Source organism: Gymnodraco acuticeps, unplaced genomic scaffold (assembly GCF_902827175.1).
Source record: "Gymnodraco acuticeps unplaced genomic scaffold, fGymAcu1.1, whole genome shotgun sequence".
NCBI lineage: Eukaryota > Metazoa > Chordata > Actinopteri > Perciformes > Bathydraconidae > Gymnodraco > Gymnodraco acuticeps.
The window spans coordinates 1,546,905-1,559,391 of NW_022989890.1; the positions used below are offsets into that span (position 1 = coordinate 1,546,905).

At 42.4% G+C, this 12,487-nt stretch overlaps 1 protein-coding gene across 4 annotated transcripts in view; it reads left to right on the forward strand.

The window, feature by feature from the left end:
• Nucleotides 1-12,487, forward strand: part of ltbp3 (latent transforming growth factor beta binding protein 3) — a 34,571-nt gene that overhangs the window by 1,393 nt on the left and 20,691 nt on the right. The gene's annotated exons all lie outside the window — the stretch shown is intronic.

Below are 12,487 nucleotides of genomic sequence, written 5' to 3' on the forward strand. Positions count from 1 at the left end.
ACTTACAGTACATCAATTTGACACCAGCCTATTAATCCACCTTGAATACATGTCATTAAAATGTATGCCGAGTGGGAATAAACTCTGCTCTGCAAATAAATAGGTAACTACTATGAGGTGAGCTGGGTTTACCCTCCACTGCTGGAAAATGTTTCCATATTACACTTTAATTACTGAGGCATGGCTCATTACATAGCATATAAATGTACTTCTAAGATCTATACTTCCCCTCTGACTCCAGTGTCTAGTTGGCATGAGAGGAGCCTTTCTGCCATATCAGATCAGCTGTGGTGAGACCTGGAGCCGCACAGTCTACGTCAGGCTCCGGCCAGGACTGGATTTCACTGCTCCACTTCTCTCTTACTCGCTCAGTGTACAGAATAAGAAGCTAAATGAGAAAATGATGTGCCTGAGTTGGTCTGTTGTGAGTAAACAGGAGCTTCTTTTGTGGAGGACAGGAGTGGATGTTGTCTCTTTTTCACCACATTTGATATAAACCCCATATTCAGATAACATTTAACCCATCGCAGCATAATGTGATCAGGCAACAGCTTTATTTCTGTGGTCCTCACACTGGCGTCTTCTGTTTCTGGAAGATAAAAAGTACAATCAACTGAAACACTCCCAAAAGTTATATCCGTCTAACTTAAAAACAACTTGTTTTTCTCCTAAACTGTCGGCGGTGATTGCGTCCAGAGTTTAAAGCCGCTCTGGATGCTTACACAGGTTTGGATTATAAAGGGGAAGCTAAGATGCAATGCTACTGAATGAGGAATATATAGATATAAATAGGCCATCCAAGGCTATGGAAAGCCAAGAGAGGAAATCATCAGCAAATATTTGATAATTGCTGCGGGGTTGTGTTGCTTTTTCGGTCATACTTGGTCATACAGATCTCCAGATGTTTTCATTGGTTTGCTGTAGTGGAAAGAAGCAGGCTGCATTTAATCAAGGTCAAGTGAATCCTCCTTGTTTTGCCTTGGCAGGATTCTTCCTCCTTGACACCATGCAGTGCTGTGGAGTCAGAGCATTGGCTCTGCTCCCTCTTCTCCCCCGACTTCTTTGTGGTGCATCACGTTTTGGAGCTTCTGTGTCAAATAATTTAGGAGAGACATTTTAGATTCCTGGAATGCCTCATGCTGCTTTACATTGGGTCTGTGCAGTGAAGCTCTGCAGTCACCTGTCTCCTGGGTTTCACAGGCAAAGCATCTGAAAAAGATTTTAAATGGGTCGATTAGTTTTTTTGTGGCAAAGGGGATAGAGGGTTCATCTTGGATTGGAGAGGAGACGTGTGTTGTTCAGTTTGAGGGCAGGAATGTGGTGTGGACAAGTGGAAATGTCTCTCTCTCGTGTTAAAACGGCCATGCCTGTAGCAGAAACAATATGAAGACTTTTCCATATTTGTGCTGTTGTGACGTCAGCACCGCGAGGCCCAAACTAAGTCAATCTTTCCTCCACAGAAATGTATTTCCTGTCAGTGTGTGCAGAATGCATTTCAGTGCATGAGCTTCAATCTGTTCACGGTTTTTCACAGACGGTAAAGTTCAACAATTTAAGTGGACAGGCAGGCGAAGGATCAAGAAACAGTCAGTTTTTAGTAGATATCTGGGATTTCTGCCAGCAGATGAACTATTTTTTGGTCCATTACTTTGAGTCATAGAGAGAGACTGCATTGGGCAGTTTAATATGGAAAAGTGACCGAAAGCTTGGGAATAAGAAACTGGGGACATTGCTGTTACATGGTAAACATCTGCTCCGAACCATTTTAAATCCTAACGGCATGTTTACAGGATCATAAATAAATGTAACCTTACATTTAAGTTGGATGGTGGTTAAACATCTGTAGTGCAAAGTAGAGGAGTCAAGATGTCAGTGTTGGCAGATGATCTAAGGAATTGTTTTGCCATTGTTCACGTATTCATCCACAACACATTCTCTTCACTGTGCTATGAAACAGAGACAAGAAAGCAAAGATTTAATGTTTACATATCTTTTTGTCATGCTAGCCGTGTGGCCCTTTGTATTGCAAATATTTGTCTGTAGGTCAGTCCTTTTGGATCCAAACTCAAATATGTCAACTATATTGAATGGATTGCTATGACATTTGGCACAGACTAGTGTTTGAAGGGTTTGTGTTTAAATGGACTATGCAGATATTTAGAAAGCAGGGCGGACAATGTATAATGCTGATATATCGTTACATTTTGTTGCCCTTTTTATTTATTTAATTAACACTCACTGTCTGCTATGTCTCTCTTCTTAAGTAGACTCTGCACTCTGCCTGCCGTGCACTTATTTTTAAATGAAAAATGTGCACAGGTTGTCAAAGCACCACACTTCAACAACAACTCATGAATGAAAAATGAGTTTAGGTCACTTAACAACAGAACTTATAACCGGAAGCAACATCTCTTAGTCACATATGTAACCCTGCATAAATACATAACACATTATCATTGTTAGTGTAGGACTTTATTGGTGTTGGCACATTGACATTTTTAAATAGTGAGGGTGACATTTGTGGTTATGTGTAAAATACCTTCATAACAATTGGATGGGTTGCTATGAAACATAGTATTCAGATATTCTTGTCCCCCTCAGGATGAATTAAGGCTTTTTAGAGGGACCCTAAACAGTAAATTAAGTAAAAAACATTCACTCGTTACAGGTACATGAAGACAAATCGGCAACTCTTCTGCGCTTTGTGTGAGAGATCTTACACACACACAGTCAGGGATTACAGAATATCTATTCTGGTTAAGTAGGTAGCAGTTAGACTAAGTACTTGGCTATTTAATATATAGTATACAGCATACATCATAGCATAATCATTATTTTACACATGTTCTCTGAGCTCAAGCATACACTCCAAATAACATACTACTTGCTTTCTCATTGAGTGAACACTCACACAAGATATTTAATTTACATTCTGCAGTGAAGATGATATATGCCTGATATGCTCTGGTCATATGTTTCCAGGGATCCACATGACCTCTCATTGATATATCCATATATCAAAACACACTTCTTAAAACTTGAAAGCCTCCCAGCCATGTTGGCAGGCAGATTAAAGTTGGCGTTTACAGCCTGATTCGACTTTTTCTTGGATTCTACATCATATCAAGTCATTTTCGGAATCTGTGGGGGTAGTATCAGCATTTATGTCGAGAATAGGATGAATGGTCTTGCAAGTCTCATTAGTAAAACATTGTAGAAATCCTATCGCATGTCTTCCTCCATGTCTCTATGCAACCTGAACCTGTTTACCGACAGATAAGGACTGTCTTTGTAATTATGTCCATGTGTTTGGCTGACAAAATATCCAACGGCCAACTTTTTCAATCCTTAGCTCGTGGAAGCTTGGTGTAAATTGCAGGATCGGGTGAATTATAGAGACGTTTTTCTGCTGAGTATTTTTGTTTATGTGCGAGCATCTGCCTCACACTTTGACCACTTGTAAAAGAAGTAGTTCAAAGACATCCTTTCAAAAATATTCTGTATCCGTGCACATGCCTTAGCATTTTTTCAAACTACAAATAGTCTCTTTTTTTCTTGCCGTTGCCAGCAGAGAGGCATCCCATCCATCAGCCTCACTGACAGCAGCTGCTCTCTCTTCTGCATCTCAACACCATCTCTTTTCTATCGGGGCTCCAGACATCCAGGCTACTCTAGATTATCCTTTTTTTTCTGGAATAACTTAAAGCATGGGGCCTCACGTTGCACAGGAAGTGGTCTTATCATATCCCGGTCTGGTCTGGTCTCCCCTAAAATGGACATCATGAGAAGTGGATATGGCTATTTCAGGATTTCCCATGTGGTTCTTTATTTAGAGTAAAATGACAGTAGTAGCCATGTGGTTTGTTTTGGTTTGCCCTTGGCATGGGTCAGAGGTCCATGGGAGCCTAAATATATAGACAAGTTCCTTAAATACAACAGACAGAGCTTTCTCTCTGTTTAGAGTTTATTTTACCCTTCAAAGCCCTCTGCTCTTCCCCACACATTCTTCTTTCTCTCATGGCAGAATTTGGAGAAGGCGGTCTAACACAGGCAACCAAAAACCTGCAGCACTCCGTATTTCTGCCACAGGTTGGACTGAGCTCAGAGGAGAAGCTGGGCCCAGCTCCCATACTCACACCCCCTCAATCACAAACCCATGTGCGAGAGGCTCGTGCACATTCATATGCGCCTTTGAAATTATGAGAGCTTCCACCTTTTGATCATATGCGCATTTATCATAGTTACATGCTGCTCATTGCCTCTTGTTAGGGGAGTTAGGGAGTTTTAATATTTATGGATGCACATTCTGTCACCTATCCCTGTCTATTTATGCATGTTGTGAAAATAACACAAGGGTATTTGGGATCCACCAACCTCATTAACCCTTCTATCACTGTGTCGAAAGTGGACACTATCACTAAGTAGACAAACTATAAATGCTATGGGTGTATGCATATGAACACAGTCTTGTACTGTATGTATGAATAGTTGAGTATGATCTTCTTGGAAATACTCCAGGTACTATTCAAAGAATAATTTTCATGTGAATAAATACTCCATACTTTAAAGCAGCCCAACATTGTGATACATGAATTATGTTGTTAAAAGGGTTAAATCCACAGTCTCGTCCATCAGGATTAGAGAGAAAATCCCCCTGATCTGAGCAGGGGTTTCTTAAGATATCATTCTCCTCTGTCATCACATCCTGCCCCACAAATACATTCATAACATTATGGAAACAAAGCAACAATTTGTCGGTTTTTTTGTAACGTCACAAGGGAACAGTGTGTATATTTGCGTGTGTGTGTGTGTGTGTGTGTGTGCCTGAGTGTGTTTGGTGCTCAGGAGCAGTGTACTAAACCCGGCTCAAACAAACAGCCTTCTTTGCCATCTTTAACACTCTCCTCCCATTTCCTTAGCGAGGGGGAGAAACGGAGCAGTTATTTAAAGCCGCGCAGAGGAATGCGAGCGCTATGGACTGCAACCACACCGTGCAGGACCTTGTAGCTGTTGCGATTAGCCAGGGTAAACAGAAAAACATGAACTCTGCCAGCGCCTGGGAGTGAGCAGCCCAGAGACATTACCTGCCACGCGCTGCAGTGCAGGTACCTGACATAATCTCAGCAGAGCACCGTCAGCACTGCTCTACCTGCCTGCCCTCTGGTTCCTTTCACTGAAGCTTTTAGACACTCATTATATGACATCATCACTATCTGTGCCGAGATCCTGTCTGACTTTCTGGCTCTCTTTCCACAAACATCTCTGCCAGAGAGGAGTGACAGGGTAACGCTGGACTTGTGCCCACCCAAGAGCTATGGAAGCCATACCGCATATTTCCATGACATGTGAAAATCCAATTGTGCAAGTTTGATTTTGATTTGTACAAATGCAAACCTCCTTCCTGAGATTCCTTCTTCCTCATGATGGCTGCTTCAGTTTCTCAGTTTTCTCTGCTCATCGTCCCGTTTGTGTTAGTGTTAACAAACTGTTGTTGTAGGCGCACTGGGAGAGGTAATGGATGCCTTTGGTGACAGTGGTGGACTCTGGCGAAGGGCAGCACCATTGTTTAGATAGCCGAGGCCAAGGCTGCTCAGCTTTCTGGGGGTTGACTGAACGTAGAGAGTTTGCAAGGGGAGGAGGAGTGTGTATGCAGGTTTGTGTTTCAAAAGGCAGTGATTATGTCATTTACTCCCAACGTCTGGCTCAGCTGCAAGAGTCCGACCCACTTCATGCGTCGCTCTCTCTCGCTCGGTGTGGTATGTGGTCTTTCGGTGCCAGTTGATGGTAGGCGTATTTGGGGATGCGGTTTCCCATTTGGAGCTGATGGTAAAGGGAAGCACGTCATATGATGATAGCCATTCTCTTTCTAAACAGAGACTCTAGCAGCAAAGTGTTTACATTTGTGGGACTCAGCCATGGCTTAGTCACGGTAGTCTAAGGTCATTAAAATGGCGTTGGATGGCATAGAAAGACTGTTTATCAAAAGTAGAGACTCACTGTGACGTCACACATTGGTTTGTGGACTACGGTGGCATTTTGGCTGTCTCCATTTTGTGTTTTTGAAACAAGAAATGCTATGAGAGGATCCAGCACGTACTACTGCAGATATTAGGCGACTAAAGTGTTACAATGAACCTTTATGAAGTGAAAACACTGTGAAAGGGTTAAAGTTCAAAGGCAAAAACCCAGAGAGCTCCCAAAAAACACTGTGGTAGGGAAGTGTCAATCACAAGATAGCCACACCCTACGAATATGCAGACTTATTATCTATTTTACTGGAAATTCCCAAAATGAACACCATGCTGAATTGAAGAAGATATACAGCTACAGAGCAATACAGCTTGAGGCAATAAACTGGGTTCAAATGATTACTGAGGTAATAAATCAAGTAAGAAGCATTTTTTCTTTTATACAGTATTTTCAAGCTTCACTTCTTCCATTACAACATAGGTTGCCGATTCCAGCAAGCTGAGAAAGGTTGCATTTATGGTACATGTGCCAGAACAAAAGCTGAGGGCGAGAAGATTGCAGATATTGAGCGTTGTTGAAAATCCTACAAAAGATGGCTTTTCATTAGACTGAAGGACTAACAACTCTCTAAAACAGATAAGATAATATCTTGTTTGTTTTATGTATAAAACTTTAACTTGTCAAAAGAGTTGTTGACGTTTTATTGGGTTATATTTGTCGAACCTCTTCTTGGCCAGTGTGACGAAGGTTTTCGTCACTATGGACTGACGGCTTCAGGCCGGGTAATATGGCACTTTATTAGCGTGATTGCACAGTACAGTTGAGGTCTGTGGCTGATGATTGTGTGCACCTGGTGTCCTGTGTTGTCTCCTCCCCCCTCACCTGTGTCTTGTTGTGCTGATTTGAGTGTGTGTATTTAGGCTCTGTTCCCTGTCTGATTGAGAGGCTGGTAGTGTGTGTGAGATCCTGGTGGCGGCAGGATGTGTGCAAGGAGAACAGCAGGATTGAGGCTGTGAACTTTGTGCACATTATTTTAATAAATGCCCACGTCGGGTTATATTTTTGGACGTTCTGCCTCTGCCTCCTTGCTTGGTCTGGGCCGCTCAACGGTCAGCTTCACAATTGGTGTCAGAAGTGGGATTTGACCAAGTAAGGAGGTGAAAATTACGAGAGGAAAGAAGAGGGACCAAAGAGAGGAACCGCGGCTGGGGGTGGCTATGCCTGGAACGGACCAGGGGGCCACGGCTGTTGAGGCAGCAGGAGACGAGAGACAAGCAACAGGAGACGAGAGACAAGCAGGAGGAGGCGGACCCGGACCCACGAGGAGTCGACAGAGCCTGGGTCGTGCTGGAGGCAGACCAACGCATTGCAACAGGACAGGACAGCTTCCGGATGGGTGGCGTCACGACATGGTTGACAGCGGCTTCGCTGGCCCCGCTGGAGGTGGCGGAGGAGGCGGCGTTGAGACCGGGTGGCTGACTGGTTGTCCCGAAGCCGAGACTGTGGGAACACTGTGCTTCCTGGGGAGAGGGGGAAGGAAATGTGACGAAGGTTTTCGTCACTATGGACTGACGGCTTCAGGCCGGGTAATATGGCACTTTATTAGCGTGATTGCACAGTACAGTTGAGGTCTGTGGCTGATGATTGTGTGCACCTGGTGTCCTGTGTTGTCTCCTCCCCCCTCACCTGTGTCTTGTTGTGCTGATTTGAGTGTGTGTATTTAGGCTCTGTTCCCTGTCTGATTGAGAGACTGGTAGTGTGTGTGAGATCCTGGTGGCGGCAGGATGTGTGCAAGGAGAACAGCAGGATTGAGGCTGTGAACTTTGTGCACATTATTTTAATAAATGCCCACGTCGGGTTATATTTTTGGACGTTCTGCCTCCTTGCTTGGTCTGGGCCGCTCAACGGTCAGCTTCACAGCCAGGAACAGTGACTTCCTGGAGACGACATGTAAAAGTGAATATCTGTGGAAGTATCATATTAAAATATATGTTTTAATTTTAACTACTGTTGACCAAAACTCTTATGGCATCCATTTTTTAATTTCAGAATGGGGTGGTTCTGACTGAATCAAAGTGAAACTGATCAACTGCATGGTCTGCATCATAGGGTACATTTCAATTGTTGCCCCAGGGTTGAAAGAAAGCGACAGATCAGGCCATTGTAACATCTGGGAGATATATTGTCTGCAGCTTTCAGCTCTGCGTGCCGGGGAGCTTCTGAGCTGTGGTTTGTAGGACTGTAATTTGTTGTTTCTGAGCTGGGAGGGTGCGGCTGCGGCGAAAAAAAGGCCGCTGTGGAGGGAGGGGGCTGAAGATGCGTCATCTCCAGACAGACTGACAGACAGGAGTGGGTGGGTGGTCACAGGGCACTTAGAGGGCAACCTTTCCTCCCTTTGCCTTCTTTCTTACTTACTTTCTTTCTTTCTTACTAAGTATACTCATATTCATGGCTGAAGACATTCTTCTGTTCTGCTTGCAAAAAAAACACAGATCAGTTTAATTTCCTCCACTACCTGTATTTGGTAATTATACTTAAAAAATCGTTCTCTTACTTTGTCTCCTTGTGGCATGCATGGTATATTTTGTGTTACACCAGCCTAGCTTACTTAACAGTTGAGGAATGCACAGTATGTTTTTCCTTTAAGGAAAAAAAAAGTCTGTATTACAAGTGTGGGAATCACAATAATCCCACTGAAACGTCACATTATTTTTTATTCCCCCGATTTTTACATCTCTGCCTCGTTTAGCTTCATTCACCCACTTTCCCAGATGTATTATACAGTCTATGAAACAGACATGTTCCCACTGAGATCTGTCTTTCTCCTCACTCGGTGAATAATGACCTCATGAAGACGGGGCTCTCACTCGTATGTCACATGAAACACTGTGACGTGAAGAGATGGAAAACAAAGACTTTTTTCCCCCAGTCTTTTTGTCTCGTTTTTCACTTCAGTTTTCTCTTGGAGTGAGCGCTGCATGGGAAAATTATACGCTTCCTGACTCTCTTGAAAATACCTTTGAGCCAATATTATATTAGGTTTCGGCAGACAGAAAGGATAGTGTCAACTTTGAGTATTTTCTTAGCTAGTTCACGTTATTGAATCACTTTGTCGAGCTCTAAATACCACAAATGAAAGATGAATCATCTTCAAATGAGATGCTGGCTTTTTCTTAACTTTCTCCATTTTTTTTTCATGGAAAATAATACTCATAGTAACAAAACTACTTCACTCCCTCTCCAATCCATTTCTTGCCACAGTCATTCAGACCACCAAATAACTCTTATGTGCGTTTGATTTTTAATAACACACCACCTCTAGACTCAGGAATGCGTTAGATCCATAAAGACAAAGGCGTGGTATGAAAAGAGTGAGACGCTAAGCTGACTGACGGCGAGAGTCAATGAGCAGTTTCTGATCATAAATCCTGCTAATGAACTTTGACTTGATGATTTAAAGGGAAAGTCCACTGGAAAGTAAAGTCCTTGTTATGATCTCAACTTTAAAGCGTTTTGCTCTTTTCAGTATGTAATGTGGTGCAGTCGTCCAACCACAGCGGCGCTCCAGGAGACAGTACACTCCATTTAATAGCTCTCTCACACACATGTGGAAGAACACACCCGTTCACATATGAGAGCTGCAGAAAACATTAGCCGCTGCATTGCCAGTATTTCTCAAGCTAAAATGAAGGAGGCAGATGTAAGGGAGATCTGCCATCGTGTGTTATGACATCCAAATGATTTATTCGTCTTGGAGCTCTGCAGAAAAACTGACATGAGACACATATTTTATATAGCATCCAATAATCTGGAGAATAAAGGAATAAAAGGCAGTGGTATTAACTCCTGTTGTTGAGAGATTTAGTTTGATCAACAAGAAAAACAGTAACAAAAAAGAAAAATACAAAAAGGAAAACTAGCTGGATATATGAGAAGTGATTGTATTTGATTGTCTAATTCTGGGTTAATAACAGCATTTAGAACTTTATCAATAATGTTAAAAAAGATACAATGGGTAGCTAAGTTGGAACATAGGTTTGTGTGCATGTAAATGGTCTGCAAAGAATAAAATCCCTGTATTTCCTCCAGATGGAGTTTCTCTCTCACACAAACGCCTCCATTGGACTCCTTTGTTTATTTCTGTAACACATTGACATCACTATGCAACACTGGCGCTTTTATTGGCTACTATGCCAACACATTGTGTGTGCTAAGGGGCGGGATCTATCTAAGCGATTGACCAATCACACCGGAGCCGGCCAGCTAACCAATGAGAGCAGACGCCAATGCAATGGTTTTTTAAACAGCACTTTCAGAAGTTGGTCTGATTTGATAGAAGTCTATGAGAAAATTAGACTACTTTTTATTTATTTATTACCTCATTAAACATTTTCCTAATGAGCTTTTGGTCTTGATTGCTATTTTCAAGTTTTCTTCAATAAAGTGTAATGTTTATTTTTTAAATGATGTTCCAATTTAGAGTACAATAAGGATAACCCTGTAAATGCTTTATGGCGGGGCTACCTTGTGAAGTGTCGTCCCGGTCTGGGTGTTGTCCCTTTATCTTCCTAAACTTGTACCCTAAAAGTTAATTAGAACATTTTAGTGGCATGACACTAACTTTGGCTGTACTCCACCCTCTTGTCTTGGGACGTCATTGACAAACTCAAGGGCTTAAAAAGCATTGTTCCCAAACTAATGGCATGCTGTCACAGTGACTATGTCCACTTCTTATGTCGTTTTTGAATGTTACTTTAGATAATTAAGTGGGTTCCAGATTTTAATCTTGGGAAAGAGAAAACAAGGGTATGAGATTGACGCTCTGTTTCTGCAGAAGCTGGTGTTTATCAGGATTGTAGAAGGAGGTGTGCTGGCAGCTGTGTATTGTACTTTGCACTATGTTTCATGTCATCACAGTGACTTCATTTCACAAACAGATCTCTTTCTCACGGCCCGCGCCCCTGACTCCACCCATAAAATCTGTAATATGATTCCCTTATTTTCCTTTTTGTTCATTAGCATTGACCCTGACCGTTCTTCATTCAGACACCTTTTCATCCAGACGGGGCCTCAAACCAGACTTTCCTTACAGTGCGTCCTCTCTCCAGTCTCTGTGGGTTCAGATTGTGTAATCACGTTTGGAAAATACTTTATTTTCCTGACTTTCTGTCTGCTATCCTTATTTTCAACCCCCGCATCTTTCCCAGTTTCCTCTCATTCTAAATCCAGTACTGAGACGAAATCTGAACCCTGGAAACGAGTTCTTAAATGTTCCGCCTCCACAGTCTGTGCTGCTCACCTTCTTTTCCCCGCCATGCCTGAGACTTCAGTCTGATTCTGCATGTTGCTGCCTGTTCTCAGTCCTGGCGGTTAAAGACCACTGTCACATGCTGTTAGGCAGTGAAAGGCTGCTTCTGAAGTATCCATTTAGCTTCAGATTTAAACATTTTAACCCACCAGTCGGGTGTTTCATTGATGTCCTTTTAATTTTCCTGCCAGACCTTCACTATGCAAGGATGTCCCTGCTGTGTTTAAAGTGATCTTGTCCCCCAATTACGCCACAGCCCAGACTCCCTGGCAGTCCATGTCTAATAACTTCCATGTGCATACACTTGGCGCAGCAGCAAAAAGAGGCCTCCTATCCTATTTCTCCTCACCTCTTCTCTCCTCTCCTCACCTCTCGCCGTCTCCCTCACCCCTCCTCTGTCAGGATGAGGTTTTGTGTGTGTTAAAGCTCAAACTTCACCTATAAGCAGATCGAAATGGCAACAAGAAGTACCAGCTTGAAAAAAGTGAAGATGCTAAATGTACATCTGCTTAGAAGTGTTTGTTGTCTTATGGTGCTTAATTGGAATGCAGATAATGACCTGACCATTGTCAAAGCAGTCGACTGGTAGTAAAGCAAGTTGTTGTTAATGTCATAATATTTGTGTTTAAAACTTGAGAGAAACTCCCTCTGGAGGGAACTTTGGGATCTTTTTAACCTACATTTTAAGAAGGAAACCTATTTTTCTCAGCGATAATGGCTCAGGTATCCCAAAATGTTGAATGTAGGCTATGTGTAATCACACATACTATGAATGCCGACATGTCGTGGACTTTCAGTATTACATCTTTAATGATGGTAGTGCTATAGTAGCATTGTTTGGTTTCAGTTTTTTCTTTTTCTCTGGATTCCTTCCCTGCAGTTTTACCCACAGTATTGCTCGCTCTCAATTTCCTCTGATTGTTCTATTGTGGATATTTCAAAAACAACTGGACTTAACAAAAGCTCTCCATAAAATGGCTGTGAATACTGTACTTGCCATGAATCTCTCTCCAGCTAGCTGCTTTCCCATGCATTTCTAGATCTCTCGCATATGTCAGAATAAAGCTGTTGAACAGATCCATGACTGGCTGGAGGGACCTGTTAGTCTGTCAAGCTGATGTGACTTTTACAGTGGTACAGCTCAAAGTGAATCATGCCACAAACCTTTTTATTTTGTCTGTCTACCGTATTTGTGTGATATAACACTAA